The sequence below is a fragment of the Megascapheus bottae genome, chromosome 18 (genome assembly GCF_031878675.1).
Source record: "Megascapheus bottae isolate mThoBot1 chromosome 18, mThoBot2.hap1, whole genome shotgun sequence".
Taxonomy (NCBI): Eukaryota; Metazoa; Chordata; class Mammalia; order Rodentia; family Geomyidae; genus Megascapheus; species Megascapheus bottae.
In genome coordinates, this window is record NC_143526.1 from 2,202,432 (window position 1) to 2,219,860 (window position 17,429).

Here is a 17,429-nt window from a genome sequence, read left to right on the forward strand (position 1 = left end):
TGACCTTTAGATCTCAGCCTCCAGCGTAGCTAGGATTATGGTCGTGAGCCATCAGTGTGTGGCAATTTCATCTTTCTTTATAGTCAAATTAAATTCCACTGGGCACTGATGCCACATTTTCTTTATCTGTTCATCAGTTGATGATTCACCAGTTGATGGACACTTGAGCTGATTGCATAGCTTAGTTGTTAATAGTGCTGTTGTAAACACACGTGTTCAGGTGGCTTACTTATATTTTGATTTACATTCCTTTATGTATATGCTTTAGAGAGGTACAACAAGATCATATGGAAATTCTGTACTTAGCTTTTTGAGGCTGCACTAATTTACACTCATACCAACTGTTTAACGTTTTTTCCCTGTGGTCTCCAGCCCAGGGAGTATCAGTTGTTGCTTGTCACCTTGCTGGAAGGAGATGGAATTACAGTCCCATTTTGATTTGCATATTCTTCATGACTAAGCATGTTAAATATTTCTTCATGTATTAGCCAGTTATACTTCTTTTGAGCATTAACTGCTCAATTTGTTTGCCCAGTTTTAAATTAAATTACTTGTTTATTTGGTGTCTACTTGTTTTAGCTATATATTTTAGATGATTGATTGCTTACAAACGTTTTCTTCTGTTCTGTGGTTTAGTTTTTCATTTTGATCATTATTTTCCATTGATATGCTGATGCTTTCTAGTTTGATAAAATTCCATCTACCAATTCTTACTTTCATCTTATTAATAATTAAGTTTTATTTCATTTGCTTATCAATATTTAAATTTTTTCATATGTCACATAATAGCAGGAAAATTAAATTACTATGATTCTGCTACCCAGAAAAAAGTACTGCTAACATTGTGTTCCTTAAACAAAAATAGGTCCAAAGAGATGTTAATTTGTATATGATAGATACACCTGAATATCCTGATTATGGAGATAGCCTAGATGCCCTAAAACTGATGAATGAATTACAGACACACAGAACAAATGCACAAAGAGGTATTATTCATCCACAAAGAATAATAAAATCATATAATCTGCAGGGAAATGGATAGATAAGGAGAACAAATGTCACATTTTCTCTCATATATGTATATTAGATCTTCAAGATAAAAATACATATAAGCATATATACAATTATGTGTACATATAAAGAGAATAAGATGGTAATTGTGATCATTTGTGGAGACTGAGTAGAGGAGATGATGTTAGAGGGTGAATAAAATGGAAAATTGGTAGGGCAAAACATAGAACACATAATGGTTACAGGATAATGCTATTAAAAGGAAGGTGTCAGACTCAAAGGAACTTAGGCTCAATGGTTTCCCTCATTTGTCATAATCAGTAGAAACCTTGGGCTCTACTAGCAGAGATCTGCAATATAGCAAAACCTTGATACATAAGGCCATATAATATGAAGCTAATTGAAAGGACCTCTAGGATATAGAAACAAAAGCCATATAATGAATGATTGTTGTCCTTAAGGTACTATGTTGTCTCTCATCTCTTTTGTTGTCCTTTGGTTATCTCATATTGTTACAGTATCTCACTTTGTTATCTGATATATTGGATATATTTGTATTTTGTTATTTGAAATTGGATAGGGAAGGGGGGAAAACAAGATGGGGGTGAAAGGGTATCAATGTATGTGAATTAATGCACTTTCTGTCTGGCAAATATGATGTAACCCTTTTATTATTTACAATAAAAAATATCAAAAAAAAATTTTAAAAAAGGAAGGTGTTCGGCACCATAGCATGATGATATGGGATTGTTAGCTAAGATATTTGAGTAGAGGTGTTAGCAAAAACAAAGAATGACTGAGACACACAAATGCGTGGGGAATGAGCATTCTGGATAGAAGGTCAAGAAAATACAAAAGCTTGGGCCAGCAATATTTTTGCTCCAGTAGAGGAGAAGCTGGAACAATGAGAAAAAGAAACAAAAGTGTTAGTACAAGGTGACATCAGAGAGGGAAATTGAGACTTTATAGGCCCTTTTAGGCCTAAAAGGATACCTGGTTTACACTGTAAAAAGGGCAGAGGCAAGGTGACCAGAATGAAACTACTGAAATGGTCCCACTTAAGAATCCCACACAAGTCTATTTGGTTATCCAATCTGTCTTCTGGCCAGATTTGGGGTAACTATGAGAAAAGTGTCTTCTGTGATGTCTTCTGGGTACTAAGTCTGTGTCACAGGAAATCAAAATACAAAGAGTGACAAGGCAGAATCGAGGGGTGTCACCCTCTGAAGTCAATTTGACATGCCTCAGTCTAGCACTTACAGGGCTGAGAAGAACTGGCAACTCTAAGAAAAAGCAGAGTCGAGCCACCAGAGATTTCAGTAAAAGTCTAAAAATAAGTGACAGACACAAAAGTATTTACTCCAGATTTACTCTCTGCAGTGCAATCCTGGAAATATGTACATGATAGGCAGAACAATTTGAAAGGCCGCTATGAATTTTCAGTTAAAAATTAGCTGAAAGTATTTCTCAAATCCGATTTGTCAATTTTGAATATAAAAAGTAAGCATTGTAGGATCAAAGTTCAAAGTCCAATGAATTACCAAGCAAGAAGTGCGGTTAGATTCTGTGCCTCTGATCATTTAAAATATCTATAAAAATAAACTCCATAAATAGAAACAAATTTTCTTTTTTCTTTTCTTTTTGTCTTGTTTGTTCATTTATCTGTTTTGGGGGGAAAAGGGGGCACAAAAATGGAGGGACCAAGAATGACAAAATGCAGGGGTTATACTTGGATACTTGAGAATGAGCTCTAGACCTTGAAAATGATCTATATGACTTGTAGGCACAGACAAAAGGAGAAAATTCGGAGGGAACAAATGAAGGAGTGACATTGTCCAAAAAGAACCTGACTTATTAAATTGTAACCCCTCTGCACATTACCTTTATAATAACAATAAAAATATTTAATAAAAAGAAATATAACTAGAGAATGGATGGCAAAATTTCTTTAGCTCTTTATTCTCTGTCTCACTCTCTCTTTCCCTCTCTCTCTCTCTCTCTCTCTCTCTCTCTCTCTCTCTCTCTCTCTCTCTCTCCCTCCCTCCCTCCATCTCTCTCCCTCCTGGACTGAGCTTAAATTTGTTATTCTTCTCTCTCAGCTTCCAGGGTTATAGTTATGCACTACCAAACCTGGCAAATTTTAACTTCTTTGGATATTATACACATACACACATTTCTGTACATTGAATGAGGACAAGATCTTATTTATTGTATGTGTCCCTTCTCTTCTTCTTCTTTCATATCACTGCAGCAAATAAAGTCAGTGACTTGCCCAAATTGCCTTGTCCTGGAAAAATATTTAAATTTTTGTCTTTTTCAGATATTGTTAAGCTGTGTGAATGACACTGTAAGGTCATTCCACAGGGTAAGTACCTGTCCACAAAGATAAATAGCTAGTGGTTATTTTAGGATTAGGATTTGTACATGACCCTCTAAATGGTGTCATGCCTGGCATGGAGTAGATGACCAACAAAAATATGTAAAGGAAGGAAAAATTAAACAAAAATATTCATATTAAATAAAGCATCAAGGAAGAGAGAAGAAATTAGTAAACCGACAATAATCGCTGCTGTTTGTGTTGGCTTCGTGTGGGGAAGCCAGTATATTGGCTGATTGCTTTTTTTTTCCACTCTAGGATTCTCACTAACATAATTTTATTTTTGTTATAAGCTACCAGATAAGCCTGAACAGATGCAGGTTTTTGTCTTTTTTAATGAAAAAATATAAATTCACAATTGCTAGAAGAATCCTTAGTTGAATAAGAGAAAAGTAGATGTTTATATCAGCATAGAAAGGAGGAGATAAGCTCAATTAATAAAATCACAGAACATGGAAGGGTGAAAGTCCTGGAAGGCATTAGGAAGATGCTACAAAATTTCCTGAGAGTTTGGGCTCATTCTGATTCCTTACCATCATAACTGGGACTAAGAGGTAGAAGTCATAAAGTTAGTCCAATTGTGTGAGATAGTATTGGCTAGCTTGTAAACACTTATAAAGTATTTATAAATTTACAGCAGGATATCATATATACTTTAATGTTGGCATAACTAATATCCTTGTGAAATTTAACTCCAGGAAACTATCTTTTAATTGGAGCCCCATATAAACTGGTGTACGAACAAAAACAGAATCAGAAGTGGAATGAGGTTAAACTCATGGTGTGCTAGTACCAAGACCAGGAAAATGGCTGCTTTCCAGGTCTTCCATGAGATGTTTAGCTCTTACAGGTTTTGTAGTTCCTAATATGTAAGTAGTTGTGGTAGATTATGCAGTAAAGGCTTTCAATTTCTACTTCCTTACAAAAAGAGGCTTCAGAAAGTTTTGCATTGTCTCTAAATCATTCCAATTTAGGACTTTTGGTAACTAAACAATTAGTGTGTTGTCAAGTAATCTTGCTTATGTTCTTTTATTCACAATCATTCTAAGTACCCCTCCCCCAATTTTCTTCTTCCCTTTCCTCCTTCTCCTCCTCCCTCCCTTCCTCCTCCTCCTCCTCCCTATTCCCCTCCCTTCTTCCTCCTCCTCCCTCTTCCCCCTTTCTCCTCCTCCTCTTCCTCCTCCTCCTCCTCCTCCTCCTCCTCCTTCTCCTCCTCCTCCTTCTCCTCTTCTTCCTCCTTCCTCAATGCTGGGCTTAGGGCTTGAACTAAGGTGCTTCCCCTCAGCTTCATTTGCTCAAGGCCCATACTCTACTACTAGAGCCCTTGCTCCACTTCTGGCTTTTTAGTTTAAATGGACATAGGAGTCTCGTGGACTTTCCTACCTGGATGGGCTTCAAACTGTAATCCTCATATCTCAGCCTCCTGAGTTAGCTAGGGTGCCACCTATGTCGGGCAGTCTCTTCCTCCCCACCTGCCATGTGTGTATACCTGGCTTTGAACTCAGGTCCTCATATTTGCTCAGCTGCTTGAGCTAGTATTCTACCATTTGGTCATGCCTCCAGCTCAGATATTTTTGTGATGAAGATTTGAGTTGTAGTTTTTATTTTTCCCCCCCAACACTGGCTTCAATCCATGATCTCAGCCTCCTGATTTTAGAATTATAGGCATGAACCATCAACACTCAGATTTAAGTCCCTTTTATTTACTTATTTATTAAAAATTTTATTGTCATTATAAAGATAATGTTCAAAGGGTTACCCTTGCATAAATCAGGTTATGAGTCCATTTCTTTTTGGACAATGTCACCCCTTCACTCTCCCAGTTTTTCCCTCCCATCACTGCCCTCAAGTTGCTTAGTTTAGTTTCAACATAGTATCTACTTCATACCATTGCTGCATTTCTTCATCCTTTGTCCCTCTATTTCTCTGACCCTCCCCCCCCCATCATCGTCCCCTTACCCCCACTTCCCCTCCAAAGACAGATAAACGAGCAAGACAGAAAGAAAAAAAACAACTCTCATTTCCTTTTCCTGGAATTAATTTTGATAAATATTTTTTAATACAGTCAGAGGCACAGAGGCATTGTGCCTTTGGGTTTCTTCCCTAAGAGCATCTTCCTTTGGCCTCATTGTCTGAAAATGCCTAGTCTTGTATAATTTGCCATGTTCCAGTGTATTTTAGATCTAGCTTTCACATAAGAGAGTAAATGTGCATTGTTGGTCTCTCTGAGTTTGGCTCACCACACTAAATATGATTTGTTCTAGGTCCATCCACTTGCCTGCAAATGAAATCATTTTATTCTTTCTAATGGCTATGTAAAATCCAAATATGTAATGTCCACATTTTTTATCTATTTACCTATTATAGAGTCTCTAGGATGGTTCCATAAGTTGGCTATTGTGAATAGTGCAGCAATACTTTTTACTGTTTTTGTTGTTGTGTTTTGTTTGTTTATTGTGCCAGTCCTGGGGCTTGACTCAAGTTCTGGGGGCTGTCCCTGAGGTATTTGTTCAGAGGTAGTGCTCTACCACTTGAGTCACAACTCCATTTCTGGCTTTTATTGGCACTTATGTGGAGATAAGAGTATCACAGACTCGGGGCCGGGAGTTTGGCCCAGTGGTAGAGTGGTTGCCTACCATGCATGAAGACCCGGGTTCGATTCCTAGGTACCACATACATAGAAAAAAGCCGGAAGTGGTGCTGAGGCTCAAGTGGTAGAGCTCTAACCTTGAGAAAGTCCAAGGACAGTGCTCAGACCATGAGCACAAGCCCAGGATTGGCAAAAAAAAAAAAAAAAAAAAAATCACAGCCTCTCTCCTACCCAGGCTGGCTTTGAATCACAATCCTCAGATCTCAGCCTTCTGAATAGCTAGATTTATAGGTGTGAGCCACTTGTGCCTGTATATTAATTCCCTTTTAAGTTTTGTATTTGTAAGATTATTTTGAGAATACTTATTCTAGTCAAATAATATAAATTATTCTCCAATATAATTCTTCATTTAGTTTTATATATCTTAATCTCTAGTTTATTTGAAGCTTACTCTAAACAGAAAGTGTGAATCAAGGAACAGATCAATTTTTCTGTCCCAATTTGTCAGTAGTTTCTTGGTAATTGGGTAATTTACCTTTTTGCTGTATAGTGTTTTTTTGCTATGTAGTATTTTTTTTTTGCCAGTCCCAGGGTTTGAACTCAGCACCTAGGCATTGTCTTTGAACACTTTTGCCAAGGCTACTGTTTTGCTACTTAAGCCACAACACCACTTCTATCTTTTTTCTGTGTATATGGTACCAAGGAATCAAACCCAGGGCTTCATGCATGCTAGACAAGCACTTTACCAGTAGGCCCCACTACTGGCCCCACTCCTATGTTTGTTTGTTTGTTTTTTTATGCTATGAGACACTTCTAATACTAATGCAATCTACATTAGTAGTCATGCTCTGAGAAATTATCAGGTACAATTGCAAATACTGTTATTTGACACAAATCTTATAAAAACTTTAGTTTCTCAATGAATTTTCTCATTTGTCCCATCAGAGAATTTTCTCCTCTCCCATCATTGAATTGTTGTAGAGTATGATTTTTCTAAACTTAAATTTGTTGCAGATAATATCAGTGCCCTTCCTAGATATCTAACATCTCATCTTTTTTTCCTTACTTAAAATTTTTTAATGATTTTTTGCATATACCAGTATTTGAACTTAAGACCATGTGCTTACTTGTGAGGTGCTTCTCCATTTGAGCCATGCCAATAGCTTAGCTTTTGGCTGGTTGTTTTAAATCTTACGGACTTTCGTGCCATGCCTGGCTTGAGTTACGGTCTTTTGAATTGCTAGGATTATAGTTGTGTTCCAGCGTCACTAGTATCCTTTTCTCTGGGAGTCCTTTGTGGGTGTGAGAGATGTAAATGGACACACACACACACACACACACACACACACATTGAGGGAGAGAGAGACAGAGAGAGAGAGGATTTGCACTCTCAGTTAGGTTCTTTGCCTTTACTACTCGAGAGCAGAAGATTCCTTTCCTCCCAGCCCTGGGCTAAATCACCAGTGAAAACCTTACTTTCCTTATTGTGGTTAGGAACAACTTATTTTCCCAGTCTGATCAGCCTGAAATGACCTTCCCCAGGACTTCAGCCCTTGACTGTATTCTTCCCATTTTATTTTCTGTTTCCCACTTCCCTAGTAAGTTTTCCCTGAATGTCCTTTATCAAACCACTTACACACAAATCCACATCTCAAGAATGTACTTTTGGGAAACTATCTACAATAGATTCCAGTCAGGTGACTCTACTGCAAGAAACATTCCTATCAGCCACTCACAGACTTGAGAAACTATCAGTATGGCATCTTTATTAGTTTAAGTCAAATTTTTCAAGTACTGAGTTAAATTAAATAACCTGAAAGTTCCTTGTGCTGTCAGTACAGTATTTTAATAAATTCATAAAGAACACAAAGCAATTCGTTTCTCTAAAATAATTCAGCAGGTCCTAGAAATAACATCCCTGTGTAGTCAGTTATTACATTTATATAAACTAAGATGATATATGAACATCTCTAAACTTTGAACTTAAAAAATAGGGCTGGAAGTTTGGCTTAGTGGTAGAGTGCTTGCCTAGCATGCACGAAGACCCCAGTCGGATTCCTCAGTAACCACATACATAGAAAAAAGCTGTGGGGGAGGGAAATGGGGACCAAGACATGTGAAAGGGTATCAATGTATGGGAATTAATGTACCATCTATCTGGCAAATATCATGTAACCCTTCTATTAATTATAATAAAAATATATGAAAAAAAAAAAGCTGAAAGTGGTGCTGAGGCTCAACTCTTGAGAAAGTCCAAGGACAGTGCTCAGGCCCTGAGCTCAAGCCCAGGACTGGTTAAAAAAAAAGTGTTTCACATGTACTCAGTAAGAAATGCAATATAAGAATATAATATAAAATAAACAGAGATTTTATGCTTTATTAAAAATTTTGTTATCTCTGTTTTATCTCTTGATCTCTCTTCTCAAAGCAGTTTCCTAAGTAAAGCTTGGACATTTGAATTGTTTCCAGTGTTTACCTATCAATGAAGGAAAGTTGCAAGAAACATCTACATACCATATTTTTGCAGAGTTATTTAGCTGTATTTGTAGGGATAACATCTTTCAACACATGGACAAACTTTCTGTCAAAGTCTTACAATAGTAAAAAAAATAATTTAAAAAAAGATGAGTCATGTGCCTGTGGCTTAACCTGTAATCTTAGCTATTCAGGAGATTGAGATCTGAGGATCATGGTTCAAACCCAGTCGGGGCAGGAAACTCTGTGAGACTCTTATTTCTAATTAATCACTCAAAAGCTGGAAGTAGAGCTGTAGCTCAGAGTACTAGAGTGCTGGCCGTGAGCACAAGAGCTTCTATCCCCACCTCTGCCTCCCCCAAACAGACTCATAAAGCACACACAGCAAATAACACAGACTATTTTTTTAAACATTGTCCAACAACTGAGTCATAAAATGTATTATATGTATGTTTATTCACCATGAGCTCTCTTTCAAGTCTATTATCTCCCATCTCCCAAACAGTTGTTTTGTTTTGTTTTGTTTTTTTTACCTGCATTACTATTTATTTATTTATTTATTTGGGTGCCAGTCCTGGGCTTCAGCTCAGGGCCTAAGCTCTGTCCTTGGACTTTCTCAAGGCTAGAACGCTACCACTTGAGCATCCACACCACTTCCACCTTTTTTCTATGTATGTGGTACTGAGGAATCAAACCTGGTCTTTGTGCATGCTAGGCAAGCACTCTACCACTAGGCCAAACTCTCAGCCCCGTTGCATTACTATTTTTTACCTGCACTATTAGTTTCTTTTAGCCTTTCAATTCTCCTTTGACTGGGATTCGTCTTTGGCTATGTCCATTATTTTCCTTGATGGTTTAGTGACATTTTTTGTTAGATTTTAGGAGACCGGTAAAAATCACTAAAATTTGGGCTTTTTATTTTTAAATCATAATATGACACTACATTTTTCTAAAGTGTCCATGGAATGCACGCATATACCTTATTTCCCTTGGCTTTATTTATTAACATTGTGTGTGTGTGTGTGTGTGTGTGTGTTTAAAAATCTGTCTTAATTCTTCCATTATATCTTTTAAATAATTAAAATTTTTGAGATGTTTCACGAAGTCCATGCTTACTCATAGGCAGAATTTTTTTTTCATTTTTCATTCTTCAGTTTTCATTTTTCTTTCCTTTTTTCTTATTTTCTACTCCTTAAAATTATCTCTAAGTACTTGTACAAAAAGATTTCACTTCAAACTGTCAGTTTCTGAGTACAATGCATCTTGGCCAAGGTTAATAAAAAGACATTTTCGTGGTAAAAAGTTTCTCCTGTTTTGGTGCCTTTAATACCATAGCTTTTGTACCATCAGTATCAACTATGGATCTATTTTGGAAAGCAACCAAGAATAAATGAGTATTTAGTTCATGATTCCTGAAGAACAAACAAAAGGTAGCTTTGAAACTTACATATCATACCCTAAAACTCATGAGAATACGGAGAAGAAATCAACAATTTTGTACCTAATTTTATACTGTGTGAGTTTAGAATTATTTCTAGTGAAGACTACATTCTAGTAAATCTTGCAAAAATTGGAACAAATAAAATCAATTGAAATGTCACATGACGCTTTTTTCTGCCATTATAAAATTTGCTTTCTGGTTTGCAGTATCAATCATTAAGGAAAATAACAAGATTATATTTAGAATGGCAATGAGTTTCAATATCTTCCAACAAAAAGACTTATTTCTCGCCTGTAATACTACCTACTCAGGAGACTGATATCTGAGGATCATGGTTCGAAGCCAGCCCAAGCAATACAAAGCCAAGAGACTCTTACCTCCAATTAATCACTAGAAAACGGGATGTGGGGCTATGGCTCAAGGGTAGGGCGGTAGCTTTGAGCTGAAGAGCTCAGGGACAGGGCCCAGGACAGAGTTCAAGCCCTATGACCACCACCACCCCCCTACCCCCCCCCCCAAAAAAAAAGACTCATTGAGACTCCCAACAAGGAAGGAAGATTTCCAATCTACAGTACCATTTTTTAAGTTCTATGTATACATTGGTATTATTGCTTTAATAATGAGATGCAAGAATTCAACAGCATTTCCTGTTCCTCTTATCATCACTTTTCTTTGTTTTTTGTTTTGGTTGGTAGTGGGGCTTGAACTCTGGGCTTAGGCCATGTCCCGTGTTTCATCAGCCCAAGCTAGTGCTCTACCACTTCAGCCACTTACGGGTTTTTGGTGGTTAATTGGAGATAAGAGTCTCATGGACTTTCGTGCCCAGGCTGGCTTTGAACCTCCATCCCCAGCCAGCTCTCAGTCTCCTGAATAGATAGGATTACAGTCGTGAGGCACCGGCGCCCAGCTCCATTTCTGGCATTTTGTTGGTTAATTGGAGCTAAGAATCTCACAGACTTTTTTGCTCAGCCCAGCTTTGAACTTCAATCTTTACATCTCAGCCTCCTGAGTATGTAGGATTACAGTTATGAGCCATTAACACCCAGCAAATCTTTTTACATACGATGGATTTTTGTCTTGTGCCTCATGTTTGCTGACAATATTGACATAGAAGGGCTTTTTAAGTGTATTAAATATATATACATATATATATATATATATATTTTTTTTTTCTTTTGCGAGTGCTGGGCTTGAGCTCAGGGCCTGAGCACTGTCCTTGGATTTTCTCAAGGCTAGAGCTCTACAACTTGAGCTTCAGCACCACTTCCGGCTTTTTTCTATGTACGTGGTACCAAGGAAAGGAACCTGGGTCTTCATGCATGCTAGGTAAGAACTCTACCACTAGGCCAAACTCCCGGCCCCTGCAAAAGTGGTTTTAAAAATGTGATAGTGAGGCAAGGTGGCTCACGCCTGTAATTCTAGCTACTCAGGAGGCTGAGATCTGAGGATCAAGATTTAAAGCCAGCCCAAACACAAAGGGCCTGAGACTCTTATCTCCAATTAACGTCTAGAAAATAGGAAGTGGGGCTTGGCTCAAGGGTAGGGCAGTATCCTTGAGCTGAAGAGATCAAGGACAATGCCCAGGCCCAGATTTCAAGCCTCAAGACCCACCAAAAAAAAAAAAAAAAAAAAAGTGGTATTAAAGAGGGCCGGGAGTTTGGCCTACTGGTAGAGTGCTTGCCTAGCATGAATGAAGACCCAGGTTCGATTCTTCTGTACCACATACACAGAAAAGGCCGGAAGTGATGCTGTGGCACAAGGGGTATGACTCTAGCCTTAAGAAAGTCCAAGGACAGTGCACAGGCCCTGAGTTCAAGCCCCAGGACTGGCAAAAAATAAAATGTGAAAGTGTATACTGGCAGCCCACTTATTTTCCCTCCAAATAGGCAACTCATCTGTGGGGTTACTTTTTCACACTGTCTCAGTATTTATAGTTTTGGTTGACTGTTGTGTTTTGTTTATTAGAGCAAGTAGAGATTTAGTTCTTCTTTCCAAAGTATGTAAGACAGCAAGGAAAATACAGAGTTTGCTTTTTTAAAAAGGTTGAGAAGCTAGAAGAAAAATCTCAGCTACAACAAGAAATTTGCTGTTTAGAGCCATTGTCCTTTAGGCTATCTTGTTCACATGGATGAGTCAGGAATTTCAGCTAGAGCAGGAATTTCTATAGTAATCAATTCTATGATCATGGGCACGATCCAATTTATCTGCCCACCTTCCCCACACGGGTAGATCACATAGAGTTGAATGTGGAATCTTTTATTTAACTGTTTTAATATAAACTTAATAATTAGAAAAATCTATCTCATCAAACCACTGTAAGCTGCTGGCAGATGTACTTCTTGACTAAGTGAGCCATAGCTGTGGGTGACTGAGGGCCAGCAGAAAACTGAGGCTCCCCAGAATTGTAGCCTGAAGAGCCAGTAGTGCTAAGCAGAAGATGAGCAGTTGAGCAAAGGACAGACTTCAGAGTTCATATAATATCAATGCTCAAGAAGAAACTTCTTTTGGTCTAAAGGAATTCTGGGAAAGATTTTACAGAAAGGTGGGATATGTATTAATAGGAACCAGTAGAGAAAGCAATAGAAAGAGCCAGCTAGTTTACTATAGTCTGAACTTTGATAATAATATTTTATAATACATTAGATATTTTCCCTCTACTCTCACTGCAATGAGTCATGGTAATGAAGGTTCACTACAGTTCCAAGCTAGCCCAGGCAGGAAAGTCCATGAGATTATTATTATTTTTGTTGGTGGTGGTGGTGTTGGTCATGAACTCTGTGCCTGGACATTGTCCCTGAGCTCTTCAGCTCAAGGCTACTGTCCTACCCCTTGAACCACAGCTCCACTTCCAGTTTTCTAGTGGGTAATTGGATATAAGAGTCTCATGGACTTTAGTGCCCTGGCTGGCTTTGAACCTCAATCCTCAGATCTCAGCCTCCTGAGTAGCTAGGATAACTGGCTCCATGAGATTCTTATCTTCAGTTACTTAGCAAATAGTCAGAAGTGGAGGTGTGGCTCAAGTGGTAGAAGACAAGCCGTTATAGAAGAGCTCAAGGCCCTGAGTTCAAGCCTCAGTACCAGCACCAACAAACAAAAGACAAAAACAACAAAAAAAGATAAAAAGGAAAAGTTGATAAGGTAGTATTTTGAGATTTTATTGTTGTTTCTGTTGTTTTGAGGGGGATTGGTAAAAATGTGTCCGAAAACTCACAGATAATTTGTTTTCTCTGTGTAAAGACTACAATGGATGAACCTTGTACCCTTGCAGGAGTCTAATCTTTTCAAGGGTTTCTCCGTACATGTTCCCAACTCACAACATCTCTATAAGGCTGCAAAACATGTATTATTCTCATTCAAACAGGATCATCTTGGACTTCAGAGATGTGGAAAAATATTTCCAAGCATGAAATGATTAAAAATTGGAGGGGACCATTATCAAATTCAGGTATTCAAAGTCCATGTTTCTATTGATTTTTTACCAGACCATGCTCATTTTAATAGCTTTTCATTACAAAATAGCTTGCATTAATTTTAATAGATATAATATGTATTTTCTATAAATTCACACTATGAGAACCCTGATGTCCCTATGTAGATAAATGTGGTATATATATATATATATATATACACATATACATATACATATATATATGAATTCTATGCTTCCATTAGAAAGAATGATACTGTCCCACTAATAAGAAAATGGAAAGACTCAGAAAAAAATTTTATGAAGTGAAGCAATCCATACCCAAATAAACATAGGCTGCATGATTTCCCTCATTTGTAATAACTAGAATATATATAGGATCTTCTTAGCAGAGAATCACAATGGTCCAAGCTATGTGCATCTGAGTGTGTAAAATGATGCTTATCGAAATGAACTTCAAATATGCAAACTAATTTTTAGCACATTTTTCAATTATTTCATTTTTTTCCTTTTCCTTTTGGCTTATTCCCTATCGTCACTTTTTATTTTCTATACCCTTTGTCTTGTATATAAGTTTATCTGACTTGGGGAAGAGAAGGGGAAATCACAAAAATGATGGGACAAAGAGTGAGCCAATGCAGCATCCATACACACTAGACATTATATTAGAAATGCACCTTTACAACTTGGGGTAAGGGAAATTGGGGGAAAGTGGGAGGAAATGAGGGAGGGGGTAACACTGTTAGTCAAGAAATGTATTACTTCCCTGACTTATGTAGTTGTAACACCTATTTCATCACCTTTACAATATTTATTTTTTTTACCAGTCCTGGTGTTTGAACTCAGGGCCTGAGCCTTCCTTAAGACTAGAGCTCTACCACTTGAGCCACAGCCCCACTTCCACCTTTTCTATGTATGTGGTACTGAGGAATTGAAGCCAGGTCTTTGTGCATGCTAGACAAGCACTCTATCACGAGTCCAAACTCCTGGCCCTAAGAATGTTTTTAAAAAGTTTTGAAGAAATTATTGCTATTGAAGGACAAAGAGGTTGAATGACTAGTCTTTAATTTTCTGCCTCTCTTGTGCTCTCACCACACAGTACATGGCTTAATTCTATCATTATAGAAATAATCCTTATTAAAATAGTCATGGCCATACTTGCATATTTACCGTAATGGTTCATTTTGTTTTAATGAATTCATTTGTGTGTGTGTGTGTGTGTGTGTGTGTGTACATGTGTGCATGAAAAGGCACCAGTATTATGATTTAACTAAAGGCTGGGCCTTTCTCCCTTAACTTTTTTGCTCAAACTTCCAGAATTTTGCTGGTTAACTGGGGCAAAAAGAGAGCCTTGTATTTGTCTATGTGGACTGTTTTGAACAGAGATTCTCAGATTTCAACCTCCAGAATATATAGGATTAAATACAGATTTGTAGGACTGGGAGCATAGTCTCATAGAAGAGTACTTACCTCACATGCACAAAGCCCTACCACATACTCAGAACAAGCTGGAAGTGGTGCTATGGCTTAAGTGGCAGGGCGATAACCTTGAGCAAAAAGTGTCTAAGGACAGTACCTAGGCCCTGAGTTCCCACCCAGGACTGGAAAAAAAAAAATACAAACTTGCGCTACCAGAACCCATGTGCTGTGATGTTTGTACATTTAACTCATTCTTTTCTCTTTGATATATACTTTCTTGAACTTTCCAGGGCATTTGTCGTGAGCCCTGATTTAGTTTCTTCCATCTGTAATTTACTGCTTCACTGACTTTCCTTTATTGCTAATAAGGTGTTGTGGAAAGGGGTTATGATTTCATACATCAGACAGGGAGTACATTTCCTTTTGGACAATGTCACCACTTCTGTCACTTTTCTCCAGTTTACCCTTCTTGCCCTTGCCACAAGTTGCATTGTTCACTTTCCATATAGTATTTACTGAGTCCTATGACTGCATCTATTCATCCTTTCTTCCTCCATTCATTTCATTTCTGCATCACCCTTTACTCCCCTCAAAAAACAGAAAAAAAAAAACCCAGAAAGAAAAGAAAAAATTAACTCCTACCACCAAGAATGGTTGAAGTTGTGGCTTCAATGGTAAAGCACAAAACATTACTTTCTTTTTTTTTTTTTGTTTTTTTTTCCCGTCAGTCATGGGGCTTGAACTCTGGGCCTGGGTCTAGAGTTCCTCGGTACCACATACATAGAAAAAGCCAGAAGTGGTGGTTCATGCCTGTAATCCTAACTACCCAAGAGACTGAGATCTGAGGATCACAGTTCAAAGCCAGCCTGGGCAGGAATGTCCAGGAGACTCTTATCACCAATGAACCATCAGGAAACTGAAAGTAGAGTTGTGGATCAAAGTGGTAGAGCACTGGCCTTGAGTAGAAAAGCTCAAGAACAGTGCCCAGGCCCAGAGTTTAAACGAAAGGAAGGAAGGAAGGAAGGAAGGAAGGAAGGAAGGAAGGAAGGAAGGAAGAAAGAAAGAAAGAAAGAAAGAAAGAAAGAAAGAAAGAAAGAAAGAAAGAAAGAAAGAAAGAAAGAAAGAAAGAAAGAGAAAGAAAGAAAGTCTCCAGCCCGGGAGTACTTGCGGGCTCTCCGCTTCTCCCCGTCCCGCTCGCACTTGCTCGCCTTCTCTTCTTTCAACATGACTGATGCCACCATGTCCTTCGTCCAGGACTTCTTGGCCGGTCGAGTGGCGGCTGCTATCTCCAAGACTGCTGTAGCGCCCATCGAGCGCGTTAAGCTCCTGCTACAGGTACAACATGCCAGCAAGCAAATCACCGCCGATAAGCAGTACAAGGGCATTGTAGACCGCGTGGTGCGGATCCCGAAGGAACAGGGAGTGCTCTTTCTGGCGTGGTAACCTGGCCAATGTCATCAGATACTTCCCCACCCAAGCTCTCAACTTCGCCTTCAAAGATAAATACGAGCAGATCTTCCTGGGCGGTGTTGACAAGAAAACCCAGTTTGGGCGCTACTTTGCAGGGAATCTGGCCTCTGGAGGGGCAGCCAGGACCACCTCCCTGTGTTTTGTGTACCCTCTTGATTTTGCCCGTACCCGTCTAGCAGCTGATGTAGGCAAAGCTGGAGCTGAAAGAGAATTTAAATGCTTTGTTGACTGCCTGGTAAAGATCTACAAATCCGATGGGCTTAGAGGCCTGTATCAAGGTTTCAATATGTCTGTACAGGGTATTATTGTCTACCGGGCTGCCTACTTTGGTATCTATGACACCGCAAAGGGAATGCTTCTAGATCCTAAAAATACTCATACTTTCATCAGCTGGATGATCGCACAGTCTGTCATGACTATTGCTGGTTTGATTTCCTATCCTATTGATACTGTGAGCCACCGCATGATGATGCAATCAGGTCGCAAAGGAACTGATATCATGTACAAAGGCACACTGGACTGCTGATGGAAGATCGCACCTGATGAAGGAAGCAAGGCCTTTTTCAAGGGTGCATGGTCCAATGTTCTCAGGGGAATGGGGGGAGCCTTTGTGCTTGTCTAGTATGATGAAATCAAGAAGTACCCCTAAGTTGTTTACCCAGGAGTCTCTGATGAGCTATGTTGTATAGTCTTGAACATTTTGGGACAGATTCTGGGCTGTTTATCATTGACAAAAATTTGCTGGTTGAAAGTGGGAAGCAATATTCACCTCACCAGTTTTGTGTTAAAGCTATTTCTATGATGGTAATAATGGGACTCAATGTATGTTTTTTATTTCAGTCACACCTGAATGAATAAAGACATCTTTAAAAGAAAAAGAAAGAAAGAAAAGAAAGAAAGAAAGAAAGAAAGAACAAAAGAAAGAAAGAAAGAGCAAGCCAGGCTCATGTCTATAATCCTAGCTTCTCAGGAGGCTGAGATCTGAGGATCACAGATGAAAGCCAGCCGGGACATTAAAGTCCATGAGACTCCTATCTCTAACCACCAGAAAACCAGAAATGGCCCTGTGATTCATGGGGTAAGGTGATAGCCTTGACCTGAAGAGCTCAGGGACAACACCCAGGCCTAGAGTTCAAGTCTCAGGACAGACAAAAAAAAAGAGAGAGTAGAGAGGAGGGAAGGAAAGAGGGAGGGAGGGAGGAAGGAAGGAAGGAAGGAA

The 17,429-nt window shown here is 38.7% G+C and overlaps 2 pseudogenes; one reads left to right on the forward strand and one right to left on the reverse strand.

The window, feature by feature from the left end:
- The window catches only part of LOC150050005 (large ribosomal subunit protein uL1 pseudogene), a 38,010-nt pseudogene extending 22,044 nt beyond the window's left edge, over positions 1–15,966 (reverse strand).
- Positions 15,965–16,841, forward strand: LOC150050006 (ADP/ATP translocase 2 pseudogene; annotated as a pseudogene).
- Positions 16,842–17,429: the final 588 nt, after the last annotated feature.